Below are 13,651 nucleotides of genomic sequence, written 5' to 3' on the forward strand. Positions count from 1 at the left end.
TCTCAGGTTTACTTTGTGGATTAACATTTGTAAATATGAGAGATATTGAGGAAGAATGGGGTTTGCGTCCCCCATGTAAACTGGGCAATGTTTGTCTAGGATAAAAATAAGAATTTTTCTGGGGGTGAAACTGAGGAGTAGCTGAGACTTAGCCCCAAAGCCCCAGTTCACCCCTCTCTCCAGGGTTTGTCTGGAGCCTGGGGCCAATTCAGCAACCTCCTCCCTTTTCTGGGCCCATTGCCAGCCCCTCCGCCCCTTCCCCCTCACCCATTGCCACTAGAAGACAATGGTGGGCAGGCCCGGCCTTTGTGAGAGGGGTCAGGCCAGTTAATCTTGGGCTGCGCTGGGGAGGGGGACCATGGGAAGGGAGAGAGGGCTGCATGTGTGGACAGACAACAGAGGGCTTGTGAGAGTTGAGGGGACATTGGAGGCAAGGGGCCTGAGGAGTAAAAGCTTGAAACAGGCTTTGGGGAGCGTTTCCTCTGAATGTAGATTTGAGCTCCTATTAAACTTGCCAAAAATTTGTGTTAGCTAATGGATTCTTAATTCTGTCTAAAATGAGAGAGGGAAAATTATGCCATTCATCTTGTATTGGTTTGAAATTACATCTGACACCTAATCGATCATACTGTGGAACATTAACTCTTTGGAAGAGACCCAACTTTTCCTCTCTCCCTTGCTTTCCAGCGCTCTCGAGCCACCCCCCATTCCCTGATTCCTTCTTTTGTATTTCATTAACTAAGCAAGGCTCTGGCTGTCTCTGGGGGTGAGGGGTGGGAGTTAGGGAAAGGGTTCATTTGAATAGAAGGAGATAACCAGGCTCCCCAGTCTTTTGCCCAAGACCAGAGCCCCTGCTTCCAACCTTCAATTGACCTCCTCTCTCTTCCTGCTTTTTCCTATGCATTCTGAGATCTGCAAATGCAGAATGGAAGGCATTGGGGTGTGGGGTGACCTCAGAGCCACCTTGGGGGCACCAGGGAGAGGCGGGGAGCCAGGCAAGGCTGAGCTAGCACCTGGGGCTGGGGTAGGGGCCATGGCGGGGAGCTCACCTGTGACTTGCCTGGCAGATGGGTGAGGAGGAGGAGGGCAGATGACAATAGATTTGCCTCTGGGGATCCTGATGAGCTCTGACTGAAAACCCCAACCCCAGACCTGCTTTTCCAGGAGGAGGACTTTCTGGCAGCAGGGAGAACCCACTGGAGGCCGACAGACCTGGGCTAGGATCCTGGCTTCACTCCTGACAAGCTGTGTGACCTTGGGCAAGTTATGTAATGCCTCTGAGTCTCAGTTTCCTTCTCTGTCAAAGCAGGATAATAACCCTGGCACAGGGCTGGGTTGAGGACCGGAGGAGATAATCCAGGTAAAACTGGGACAGAGCTCATCGCCTTGCACACAGTAGGTGCCCAGTAAAGGTGATAGACTCCAGATCAGCACTCCCCCTCCCTTCGTCTGCTGCATCTCCACCTCCCTTCCCCCTACCTTCTTCTCTCCCACCTCCAACTCCCTGCCCCTCCCCCAGGGCAAACCTGGGGCTGAGAAGCCAGAAGGTCAGGTCAGGCCATGAGGGCCAGTCAACGTCTCCTCCTAAGAGGACACCCGAAGGAGGCCTGGCCCCTGGCTTCTGCAGGGTTCTCAGCCCTGTTCCTTTCTCGAGCCCCCCTGTCTCCTCCAGAAGTTGTAGGGGTTGCCTCCCACATGAAGAGCTCTCTCAGCAACCCCCACTCTGTCTGGAAGGTGGGGTCTCCTGAGGAAGGGGAGCTCTAGGAGGTGGGACCGGGAGGAGAGGCACTCCAGTTGGGAGAGAGCCACTTGTTTTTACTCAGTCATCTCTGACCTCTGTCTGTGGATTCCAAAGGGCTCCTGTCCCCAACTTGGGCACCCCATATTTTACCAGGGAGAGGTGGATTGGGCTGGGAGTGTGGCCTTTGTCCCTCAAGAGCAAGGGAGGGCAAAGGGAACCAGGTGGGTGTGAGAGAGGGGAGGGGGCAGGGACATCACCCCCAGTTCTATTCCCCAGGAGGCACCATGGCTTCTAGTTTAGGTTGACTTTGGGCACTGTGGGAAGAGAAGATTCCAGGGCCCTCCAGCTGTATGTGAAGGGGGTCGTCATGGAAGGAATGTGGCATGCAGCTGGCCTCTGGTGCAGGACAGCATGGGGAGAGGGACTGAGGTGCCTCTTTCATGGAAATCTGGGCAGTCTCTGGACCCTCTCAGTATAGATATCATTCTCAATAAGCACCCACAAATATCTGAATGAATGAATGTGCAGGTGAAGGGCTCAGGCTGGTTTAAGTGACCAGTTAAGGTCACACAAAGAATCATTAACACCTATTAAGTATCTGCACCAAGTGCAGCAAAGAGTCATCTAGAATGCCCCAACTGTATTCTTGGGCCTTGTGGAGGAGCCCCCAACATGGGGACTAAGAATGACGAGGAAATCTCATCCATTACCCTCATTTTACAGAGGAACCCAGGACTCAGAAAAGGGGTCTAACTGACCAGGGCCACAGGGTGAGGCAGGGAAGCTGACGATGTGAGCCTTTGGCTCTCAATCCAGTGCTCTTCTCCACCCACATCACGAATCTGAAGGGACATTTTCTAGGCCACTTGTCCCGTCCCAGCAGAGACTACACTGTTTCCAGGGTGTGGGCTGGAGTTTTGGGAGGAGGTGAGGGCTGCTAAGAGAGGCTTTCCCTGGAGAGAGAAGAGCAGAGGGGGTTGGAGAGGTTTCTTAACTCCCTCTCCGGCCCCAACACACATACACATACAAACACACAGCGGCAAGAATTTTATTTCCAAATGTCCCTTCTCTGGGGAGCTCGCTGTTTCCCTGGAGACGCCTGATGGAGATGCCCCTTCCTGCCAGCCTCCCTGGCAGCCACTAGGCGGCTGTGGCTCCCTCTTCTGCCTAGAAACGCCACAGAGAGGGTCCCACGTGGTTTGTATTAATAGGAAATGCAGCCCAGGCCTACAGGCACTGAGGATGGAGCAGGCCAGGTCAGTGGGTAGACTGATGTAGCTGCTCACAGGGGTGCATTAATCAAGGGCCTAGATACATGTGCTGACCTGTCTCTGGTCACCAGAGGAAAAAAATCCTCCCTGACATCTTTTTTCCCAAACTTGGGAATGTTTTTGTGTTTTTACCTTTAATATGAAAGTAATGCATGACTGTTATAAAGACAATTCCAACAAAATCGAATGAACAAAATCCCCAGACTCAAATTTTTAATTTTTATTTATTTACTTTTTTGGTAAGGAAGATTGGCCCTGAGCTAACATCTGTTGTCAATCTTCCTTTTTTTCTTTCTCCCCAAAGCCCCAGTACACAGCTGTATATCATAGCTGTATGTCATTCTAGTTCTTCCATGTGGGATACCACCTCAGCATGGCTTGATGAGTGGTGTGTAGGTCCGTGCCCAGGATCCGAACAGGTGAACACTGGGTGCTGAAGCAGAGCATGTGAACTTAACCACTATGCCACTGGGCCAGCCCCATCAGACTCAAATTTTAAGATGTCTTTTCCCATAGGAAAGCAATTAGCCTCTGGGTGAAGAGTCCAGGGCAAGAGTCTGCTGTGTTCAGGAAGGAGGGGGGAAGCATCATGACAATGTGGAATGTTCTAGAATCTGGGAGGTCCTCCTGAAGCAAATACCCTAGTATTGGAGAGGCTGACATGTCTGTCTGTCTGTTTTCTCCCCAGAAGATTAGCAGCTTCAGAGTGGAGTTCTTCCCACGCACTCTGTGTTATTTCCACATTCCCACCTGCTGGGTGTACCATGCTGCCCCAGTGTGGTCACCCAGGAAATACAGGTTGGAAGAATAAATTAATAAACTCACAGATGAGGAAACAGACACAGAGATAGACACTGAGTTGCCAGGGCATGTTCACAAACATGATTGCCATGGGTCTGGAAAAACTGGCCTCAAATTCTCCAGCAGCTCCCTCTTTCCCAGGGCTAAGGAGAGCTAAAGGTTGGAGTTAGCCAAAAGGACTAAGCCTATATAAGTCTAGCCCTTGGACAGGACAAGGCAGAGGCACTAGAGGGAGACTGTCAAGGCTTGTAGGAATAGCCGCTCCCCCCCCCCCCACACCCCCACCGAGGAATAGGAGTGGTGGAGAGCCTGATGTGAATTTAGAAATTAAATCCATGCTGTGCCAATGACACGGAGAGCAGTTTTGCCCTCTACCCTGACAAGGAAGCAACTCCAGCTGGAGAGTTCCAGGTCATCTTCCAGTAAAGAAGGGATTTAAGCATATGGAAGAGACTTACCTCCTTCAAAGAAAGAGGAGGGATCCACACAACACAGCAGCAGAGATGGAAGCCAGCCCCTCATCTCCCTTTCTCCTTCTTGCCAGAGAATTTAGGTAGGGTCCTGCCATCAACACATTATCGAATTTAGCCATTGACAACTGTCAGGAAGGTCTTAACCCCATTTTACAGATGAATAAACCAAGCCTAAGAAAGGTAAAATGACTTGCCCAGATCAGAGACCAAATAGCAGAATAAGAAGACACTCTAATCTCAGGTCTGGCCCCTAGATACTCTTTCCACTGAGCATCACCTCAGCACTTGGTTTCCGGGAGCAGGGGAGGGGTGGGGGTGGGGAAGGGGGGTGGCGGGGCATGATTTCGTGGCCAGACCACCCCATGCTAGATTTGGGGATAGGTTCTCTAACTCACAGAAGCCCCTGACCTTCCGTTGAGCTCAGATCCTTGCCCTGTCCTGTGATTTTGGACAGACCCTGTCTCTGCTTCACCTGAGAACTGTACTTAAGGCGCCCAGGAAAGCATAAGATAAGACACTTGCCACTCGGTCCAGACCCACGTGATCAGTGCTCCTCAAAGATGTCGCTTTTCCCATTTTGCCAAGGCTTATTCTTCTCCCTCAGTTCTCAGTCCATCACTGTGCTCCCTCCCCATCCCAAATGCTCCATATCCTTCTGGGGAAGGCGCAAAACCTTTGCTGAAGGCAGGCCCAGAGACCAGCGGCGATGGGGCCCAGTGAGGGCACCTTGGGCAGGAGCACCAAGCCAGACACCCCGCTCCTCCTTGGGGCCCTCCCCGCCCACCGGGGCCGGGGGGGCGGTGCGGCAAAGGCCTGGCTAGCCCTCCCTCCTCACCCCGGCCGACTGCAGCAGGACACCGAGGGGCCAGCAGCCCAAGGAGCGGCTGGGGGCGAGGGCCAGTAAGGGGCCCGCAGATGCCGCTCGGCCCCCCTTCCTTGGCCGGGGCCCCCACGGTGTCGGGGAGCAGGAGGAATCAATCAGGATAATGAAGCCACAGCCTGCCACGCACGGCGGGGGCACTGAGGAGCCGGGGCCGGTGCCAAGTCCGCCAGACGGTTCGGAGGAGCCGAGCCCGGCGCGGCCCGGCGGCGGAGACGGAGACGGCGGCGGCGGCGGAAGCCCGAAGCCGGCGCGCGGAGGCCGGACGCAGCTCCGCGCAGATCCCTGGCAACCGGGCCTTGGCAACCGGGACGCCCGAGAGGAATCTTAAAGCTGCAGCGCCTTCTTTCCTCGCCGCTGCCGCCTCCTGGACCCCAGGAGAAATGGTAGCGCCCAGAAGGGTTAGTGGTGGGAGTCAGGCTCTGTGCCTCTCGAGACTTGGGGGTCCAACTCAGACCCTCACTCGTTTACTTATCAAAAATAGATGGAGCCTAGGCTAGATACTGGGCAGGGGAACGGGCAGTGATTAAAAAATGAACAAGGGCCTGCCAAGAGGAGTTCACAGTCTAGCGCGCAAGGCCGACCAGACTGGCTGAGGTGAGCAAAGCCCTGTGAAATCCAGGAAGAAGGGGCATCGACTGGAGAGCTGAGGAGCTGTTACAAAATATTTCTGCAGAACCTGCCTTGCTCCAGGCCGTGGGTTGGATGCTTCTTCCCTGGACTGTGTTATTCCCCCAACAGCTCTGTGAGATGGGTATTATTATTATCATCATTATTGTCATTATCGATTCTGTTTTAAAGATGAAGAATTAGTGGCCCAGAGAGGTGAAGGGACTTAGCCAAAATCTCGTTTTATGTTTTGGACAATCTAGGACTGGGTCACAGGACTTCTGACTCAGGTCAGCTTTCAATATAGCATGATGTCTAGAAGGTTAATCTGAGTGAGGACTTCCCAATACAAATCGTGTAAGAAGTGAGAAGAAAAGGGTAGCTGAAAGAAGAGATGGCTACTTCTCCCTTCTGCTGCCCACTACCCTGATCCCGTCTCCCCTGTCCTCATGAGCAGGTCTGTATGTGGGCAGAGGGCTAGAAGAGGTGACCTCCAGAGGTCCCTCTGGTTCTGTGATTTGATATCTCCTGCCTGAAGTCCAGGCACTGTGCCACCCTCCTGGGCAGCAGTAGTTGGCAGGAGGATGCAAACTGGAGGAGATTCCAGGTTTCTGAAACAAGAGGTCAGGGGTGGTGGGGGAAGATTAGAGGGGTAGTCAGGGGGCTTTGGCAAAAGAAAGCCTGAGTCAATATCATTAAGAAGGCTGGACCTCATTTTCCCTTCCCTTGTCCACCTATCTTTCTGTTTCTGCACATCCATTCAGGTAAGAGATTTGTGCCAGGGCCTGGGGTAGGCTCAGAGACTGTTGGTGAAGCAAAAATCATGCTGGCTTTGGAGCCAAGCTCATCTGGTTTCAAATCCTGGCTCTGTCACTTGTCAGCTATGTGAACTTAGGCAGGTGACTCAATCCCCTTGAGACTCATTCAGTTTCCTCATTTGTAGGGTAGAGGCAATAATATCTACCTTTCAGTGTTATTGCAAGACTTAAATGCAGTGAGAAAAATGTATTTGGGTGTCTGGCACATGGTAAATGCTTAATAAATGGTAAATTTGAAGATGTCTTTACTTATTTTGGTAGTCTGATAACAGCTCCCAAAGAGATGTCCACATCCTAATCCCTGAAACCTGTAAATGTGACCTTATGTGGAAAAAGAGTCTTTGCAGATGGGATTAAGAATCTTGAGATGGGGAGATTATCCTGGCTCATCTGGGTGGGCTCTAAATGCCACCACAAGTGTCCTTATAAGAGAGAGGCAGGGCCTGGCCCGGTGGCGCAGCAGTTAAGTGCGCACGTTCTGCTTCGGCGGCCCAGGGTTCGCTGGTTTGGATCCCGGGTGTGGACATGGCACCGCTTGGCAGGCCATGCTGTGGTAGGCGTCCCACATATAAAGTAGAGGAAGATGGGCACGGATGTTAGCTCAGGGCCAGCCTTCCTCAGCAAAAAGAGGAGGATTGGCAGCAGGTGTTAGCTCAGGGCTAATCTTCCTCCAAAAAAAAAAAAAAAAAAAGAAAGGCAGAGGGAGATTATACACACACAGAAGACTGGAAGGCGATGTGAAGACAGAGGCAGAAATGGGAGTGATGCGGCCACAAGCAAAGGAATGCCAGCAGCCACTAGAAGCTGAAAGAACAGATTCTCCCCTAGAGCCTCCCGAGCGAGCACAGTCCTGCCGACACCTGGATTCTGGCCCAGTGAAACTCATGTTGAACTACTGGCCCCCAGAAATGTGAGAGAATAAACTGTTGTTTTAAGCTGCCAAGGCTGTGGTAATTTGTTATGGCAGCCTTTGGAAACTAATAAATATACTTACATCGGAGATTCCATCTTGAGCAAAACCCAGAACCTGCCCTCTAGGAGTTCACAGTCTAGTGGGAAATGAGAGAAGTAAACAGCGCATAGGGATGCCCAGAAGGTGGAAGGGTAAGGTAGGTAAGGCTGTTCGAGTTGGAGTTAGCCAGGTGAGGGGCTAAAGCAGAAAGGGCATTCCAAGCAGAAGAAACAGTGTGGGTAAAGACAAGGAGTAGGAGAGGACAGTGCCTGCAGGAAACTGCCCACGTTTGGCATGGCAGGTGCATGGGGATATGGGGGTGGTATGACACAACTGCTGAGGTGGGCAGCAGGGGCAAAGAGCCAAGTAGCTTCCACCCCAGAATGGAATCAATCCCTTCACCCTGGGCTGGCATTGGGCTCCAGATCAGAGAACCCTAGACTGTCAGTACTGACAGTACTTAGAGACCATCCAGTCCAGTCCTGCCATTTCACACATAGAGAAATTGAGGCTCATAGAGAGTAAGGCCGTCCAGGAAATAAGCTAGAACCAGATGGCTGCACTCTGGCCTCCCTCTTGAGCCTGGGTGTCCCATGTCTGAAGGTCTCAGAGACGCTGCCTGGTAGTCCCTCTGTAGCCCACTTCCAAAAAGCATAGGCCCTGTGGTCTCAAAACAAAGAGGGGGTCATTTGCATATCATTTGCATACCACTAATTAGATGAGAGAGGCAAATTCACTCAGCCCCTTCTCTTCATGTCCCCCATCGTATCTCACTCCCATCAAGTTCTTCCTCATCCATCTCTTGACCTCAGCAACTCCTCCCATAATTCCAGCCCAGGTCCCACACCTCAATGCCCCTTACCTAGCCCCAGACCAACCCCTACTGTGTTAAGTGTTTGGTCCTGCTTGGAAAAAGTACCTAGTGGGTCTTTAGTATATCTAGTCTGGTGGAGGATCTTAGAGCAGATTACAGTGGAAAGGGTGGTGATGGGCTTTCCAGCTTGAGGTTTTCTCTGAGAATGGGGACTGGTGAGCTCTGCCTCCCTGTAGCCCAGGAGCCATCTGAACGGTGCTATGGAGTGGAGGAGGAGGGTGCTCCTTAGGGATCTGGTGGGCAGGTGCCAGCTGCATGCCCCAGGCCTGCCCCAAGCCTCTTGGCTGGCAGCCATACCAGTCTGTGGAGAAGCTGGCTCCTTCCTTGAGGGAGGGGGAATCCTGGAGAAGGTCAGGGAGCATCCCTTGGCCTGGCAGCCTAACATGGGTAAGGTTGAGGTTACCATGCAAGTTACTGTGGATCCTCCAATGGGGACAGCACATCCAGATTCTTGGGGCTGTTATCAACCCAGCCCAGAAAATTGTGAGGCACTGTGCTAAACTAAGCATAGTGTTTCCTAGAGGGTAGGCACTTGAGAAGTGTTTCCTGATAATGGGGGGTCACCTATCTCCTGGAGACAGGTAAAGATGAAAGGGGGTCACAGAGAAGTACATATTCTGCCTCTCTCACCTCCTATTAGCCCCCTCTTTCCTCTGAACCAAGGCTATGCCAGGTGAGAGGTGAGATGAGGTGAGATGTCCCATCTCTCTCCCAGGTGAGATGTCTGAACCTGTCATCTGATAATCACCAGAGAAGGCACCACACTGTAGCCAAGACAGGTGCACAGGATGAGCGCAGGTGCCCTCCACCCCTATCCTGGCAGAGTTGCTGTCTGGCTCTGTCACTGCTACGGTTGACTCCAGGTAGCTGCCAGGAGCTGGGGAATGCTGGTGCATTAGGATTTATGGGAAAAACCTGGGGCACAGCTCAGGCTAGCAACTTGCAGAAACCAGCTTGTTCTGGTTAGGACAGTGGCCTGAATATAGGAAAGACTGGCCTGCATATGTGAATAATTCCTCTCCATGCCTGGGTGATGTGCGAGCTGTGTGTATATGTGCTACAGGGGGCCTCAGCAAGCATCCTGACCTGCACACACAGCTGTGTGCACATATCCCATTGTGCACTAGTGTATGTTGCACATGAGTGTCTTCATGGAGTTCCACCTTCCCTCTTCTCTTCTCTGGGCCTTCTCTTCTTGTTTCCTGGTAAAATGGGAAGTGGAGTAGGAATGTCAGTTTCACCATCCCCAGCCCTGCTCCCTTGTGTAGAGGGTCTCTGCTTCCATTTGCCCGTGACAGCAAGCAGTGGATCCCTTCTTGGTCCTGAGTTGGGGGATCCCAGCTCTTTACTGGCCTAGATGACTCCATCTTGCACCAATTCCTCTACCCTGGTAGCTCCCTCTTCCCCCAACTTAGGCAGTGTCCCATGCCACTTCATCTAGTGTCCAAGTCAAGGGGATAGATGGGAAGAAGAGGGGGGATGCTATGGGAGTGGGAGTAGGAAGGGTGGATCAGATACTGTTTGGCTTTGCCCAGGTCCCTCAGGAGCACTGCTGCTCATTTAAAATTCCGATTTAAAGCTGAGCGGCTCTTTAAATTTCCACATTAGCATGCCGCCCTGATGCCAGGCCAAGATGTTGGGATGGATTTGGCAGGAACGCCTCCAACAGCAGCAAGCAGCAGCATTTGCCAGCAATAAAACAACGCATGAATAAAAGAAGGCCGGCTTGGCAGCAGCAGCAGCCCAGGTAGCTGGGTAAACCCAGGAGGGGCCCTCGTATTCTGGGGCTCAGAGGCATGAAGGTCGGTGCAGGGGCATGTGCAAATGTAGGCCTCTGTGGCTGTCTTGGCCCTCACCCTCAATCTGTGCCTGCAGTGGAATCTGGGGTGAGGCCCCAGGCAGGAATGGGGTTTCTTCCCTGTGCCTGTCTCATTCCCCTCCTCCCAGGGTTATCTTCTTGGAGGGGACAGATGTTGCTTTTGATGAGGATACAAGGACTTGGCCCACAGCCTGAGCTGTCCTACTTCATTAGGGGCCCAGAGAACAGGTGGGGTCAGAGAGAACAACACTGCCTAGAGTGGCTTCCAGATCCATGACCCCAGGTGCCTGGGTGCTGAGGGGCACTGTCAGGATAAGGGGACTGGGTGAGAGGCCACAGTGAGGACTAGGTATTGGTGCTAAGCTGTGTGGGAGAGATGCTCTGGGCTGGGTGGTTGGCTAGAATGGGGAGTGGCCAAGGAGAGCAAGGGGCTGCTGGGCCTGGCGTAACTTTAACTTCCTCAGACTCAGGAATACTGATTGAGGTCAGATGGCAAGGGCAGCAAAGAGGTCAGATAAAGCCCTGGGCTGAAGGCTGGTAACCACCCAGAGGTCATTTTGTCTACTCCTTCCCAGGGTCTAGAGTGTGCAGCCTCAAGTCCTTTGGGGATCCTGTGTCCCTCTGCTCCGATCACCTGGCTGAGGCTCATCAGCAGCCTCCCAGACATTTCAAGAAACAAGCAGCTTGTCCTGCTCTTACCATCTATCCCTCCCACTTGGTCAAACCAGCCCCTTCCCTGAAGTCAAGGGGAAGGGGACAGAAGCAAACAGAAGGGTGGCAGCAGATGGTCTCTGCAGTCTCAGCTAAGGCAGAAAAGAGGAATTTTCTGCAGAGCACCCTTCTCCAATGGAACTCCTCCCCTCCAGCTCACGAGTGATTTCAGGCCCCAATATGGGGAGAAGTTGTTGAAACTTTGAATTCTTTCATTACCTGGAGAAGCCAGAGAGAAGATAGGCAGGGCCAGGCTCTGGCAGGGCAGGCCCCTTATCTTGGAACTTGGGCTAGTCCTGTCCTGATGGCTTTTCCAGGGAGAATGAGGTGGCCTGACCTCCTAGGTACCCTGTTCTCTGGTCCACACATTGGGGTTGAGTCAGTTCTTGGGTGAGGGAGTGGCTAAGAAGCTGAGTTTAGCCCAGAGAGGTGTCCTTTTGTCATTTATTCATTCATTCAACAAATATTTACCAAACAGCTGCTTTATGCTAGGCACTGTGCTGGGCACTGGGAGCACACTGATGAACACGGTCAGATGTGGTCACTGTCCTTGTGCAACTTTCCATCTGGTGGGAGAAATAGAATCATTATTCAAATGACTGCACATATAAGTGTGAAATAACTGTGCTAAGTGCTCTGAAATAAGGATATATAGTACCATAAAAGTGTATAATTAGGGGACTTGGCTAAGTCTAAGAAGTTGAGGATGAGCTTGCAAAGGAGACAAAGAAAGAGCAGCTAGAGCGGTGGAAGAATTGGCAATGATATCATAGAATCAAAGGAGGAGGTGGTCAGCTGTGCTGAGAGATGCTAAGACTCATGAGACACCTATTCACCCTGACTCCTCACCTGCTAGTTGAGTACAGGTATGAAAAGGCTCTGGCATCATGCCTGGCTCACAGTTGGTGCTCTGTAAGGTTAGCTCCCTTTCCCCCCTCCCCAGGCTGAGCCTCCCTCCAGGGACCCCAGATTTCTGGAGCAAAGGAACTGCCTAGGCTCAGCCTCCTCTGTCAACTTAGGCCCCAAACCTTAGCCATCCAGTCCTCATTCAGGGACTCTGGGCCTCTCCTGCCTCTCCACATTAGTCCCTTCACATGGAGCCCTACCATTCCCTAACCTACTTCCTCCTTTGCATTGGTCTTCCATGAAGAGGGGTTGAAGTCTAGACTTGGAGAAGGATGCAATTCTGGCTCTGCTTCTGGGGCCAAGTCTGAGAAGGGAAGAGAGTTGGAATCCTCAGCAGTTCCCAAAGCTGCCTGGGGTGAATCTAAGTGTCTTAGGTAGGGAGAGGGAGTAGTGGGGAGATAGGGAGGGGGCTGCCCACCCAAGGCGGCGTAGAGCCCAGAGCCTTTTCCATCACAGACATCCCATCTGTCTCCTACAGAAGGCTCGGGTTGGAGGAGGTGCCGAGAAGCAGGGTATGGAGGGTGAAATCGTACAGTCTGTGAGCTAGCACGATGGCAGTGAAGGTGCTGACTGGGGAGAAGGGTAGCAGGTCAGGGTGGGGTGTCAGCAGGGAGAACTGGAGGTCAGAGGTTGGGACTGGAGGTGGGGAAGATTACAGGGACATTGCTACTCTCCCTAGACAGCTTTGTGCTTGATCAGGTCTGGAGTTTTCTAGTAGAGAGCTCAGAAGAACTCCCTCCCTGTGACTGAAAAACTTTGGAAGACACCCACACCTTGCTGGACACACACTGACACAGCCCCTCTTCCTGGATACCAACATCTAGATACTAGGAAACTGGGCATCCTCAGAGGGATGGGCCTCCCACATATAGAAATATGAGAGGGCTCTAGACTTGAAGTGGTCAGCAAGGAGGGGCAGGGCAGAGTATGGGGAATGGAAAATGCTAGCCCAGGAAGCAGCTCTGTTAGGTCTACTCCAGGTCCAGGAGAGCACCCTTGGGAATCCCTGTAGACATTCCCTCCCCACATTCCAAGTTCTAAATTTTTTCTCTCTACCTATACTTAAGAGAGTATGATTCCACAGCTTCCCTACCTACTCCAGTCTTTTCTCCCACTCTTCCCTGTTTGGAAGTTCTTCCTCAGGTGTAACTTTATTTCTTCAGGCTACAGCTTAATCCTCTAAAAGTCCTCTAAAACATGTGCCAAAGGAACCCAAGACAGGCCTTCAGTTATTAAATATAAATAGACAGAGGAGGGAAACTGAATATGGAGAGACAGATATTATATCTCAGTCCCTGCAAGTTATTAGGAAGAAGGCACTAGTGGTTGCTAAGCAACAGGTCTCCATAGAGGACAGATACTGTGTGGAAAAAGTCTCCTCTGACTGAATATTGGGGTGAGAGGGTAGGGAAGGTGGGGGTCAAAGGGCTATGGACTGACAAGCAGGGCTGCTGGGAATGGTTGGTTTGTCCTCCAAGACCATCCCTATGCCCCAGGCCTTGGTAAACTCCACCTTTATAGCCTTCAGGATTGGTAGACAGAGGAAGGCCTCAGGCACGCCTCCCATCCTGCCAGGAGGCGGGAACCTGGTTTCCATAGCAACCCAGAAACAATCCTGGCCTTGTTTGCTTCTGGCTTCTCTGTAACCCCCTCAGGGAGCACTGATTGCCACAGATACCTTTCTCTGACCCCCAACTTCTGATTTAAGGGGGAGGGCCCTAGAAATGTTAGGGGTAGGAGTGCTACAAAGCTAGTCTCATTTGGTCCTAAAGTGACCTATTAAGACTCTAAATGGG

General features: G+C 52.1%; 1 protein-coding gene across 31 annotated transcripts in view; it reads right to left on the reverse strand.

Moving 5' to 3' along the window:
• Positions 1-3,217: 3,217 nt before the first annotated feature.
• Positions 3,218-13,651, reverse strand: part of CDK12 (cyclin dependent kinase 12) — a 75,134-nt gene continuing 64,700 nt past the window's right edge. For 27 of the 31 annotated variants that reach the window (XM_070562140.1, XM_070562139.1, XM_070562137.1 and 24 more), the window contains one exon: positions 11,380-11,515. The gene's annotated coding sequence lies outside the window, so the exon portion shown is untranslated. Of the gene's footprint in view, positions 4,375-6,821; positions 9,622-11,379; positions 11,516-13,651 lie in introns of those variants that run through there. The other 4 variants (XM_070562113.1, XM_070562111.1, XM_070562134.1 and 1 more) reach the window with 2 other exon arrangements.

The sequence above is a fragment of the Equus przewalskii genome, chromosome 10 (genome assembly GCF_037783145.1).
Source record: "Equus przewalskii isolate Varuska chromosome 10, EquPr2, whole genome shotgun sequence".
NCBI lineage: Eukaryota > Metazoa > Chordata > Mammalia > Perissodactyla > Equidae > Equus > Equus przewalskii.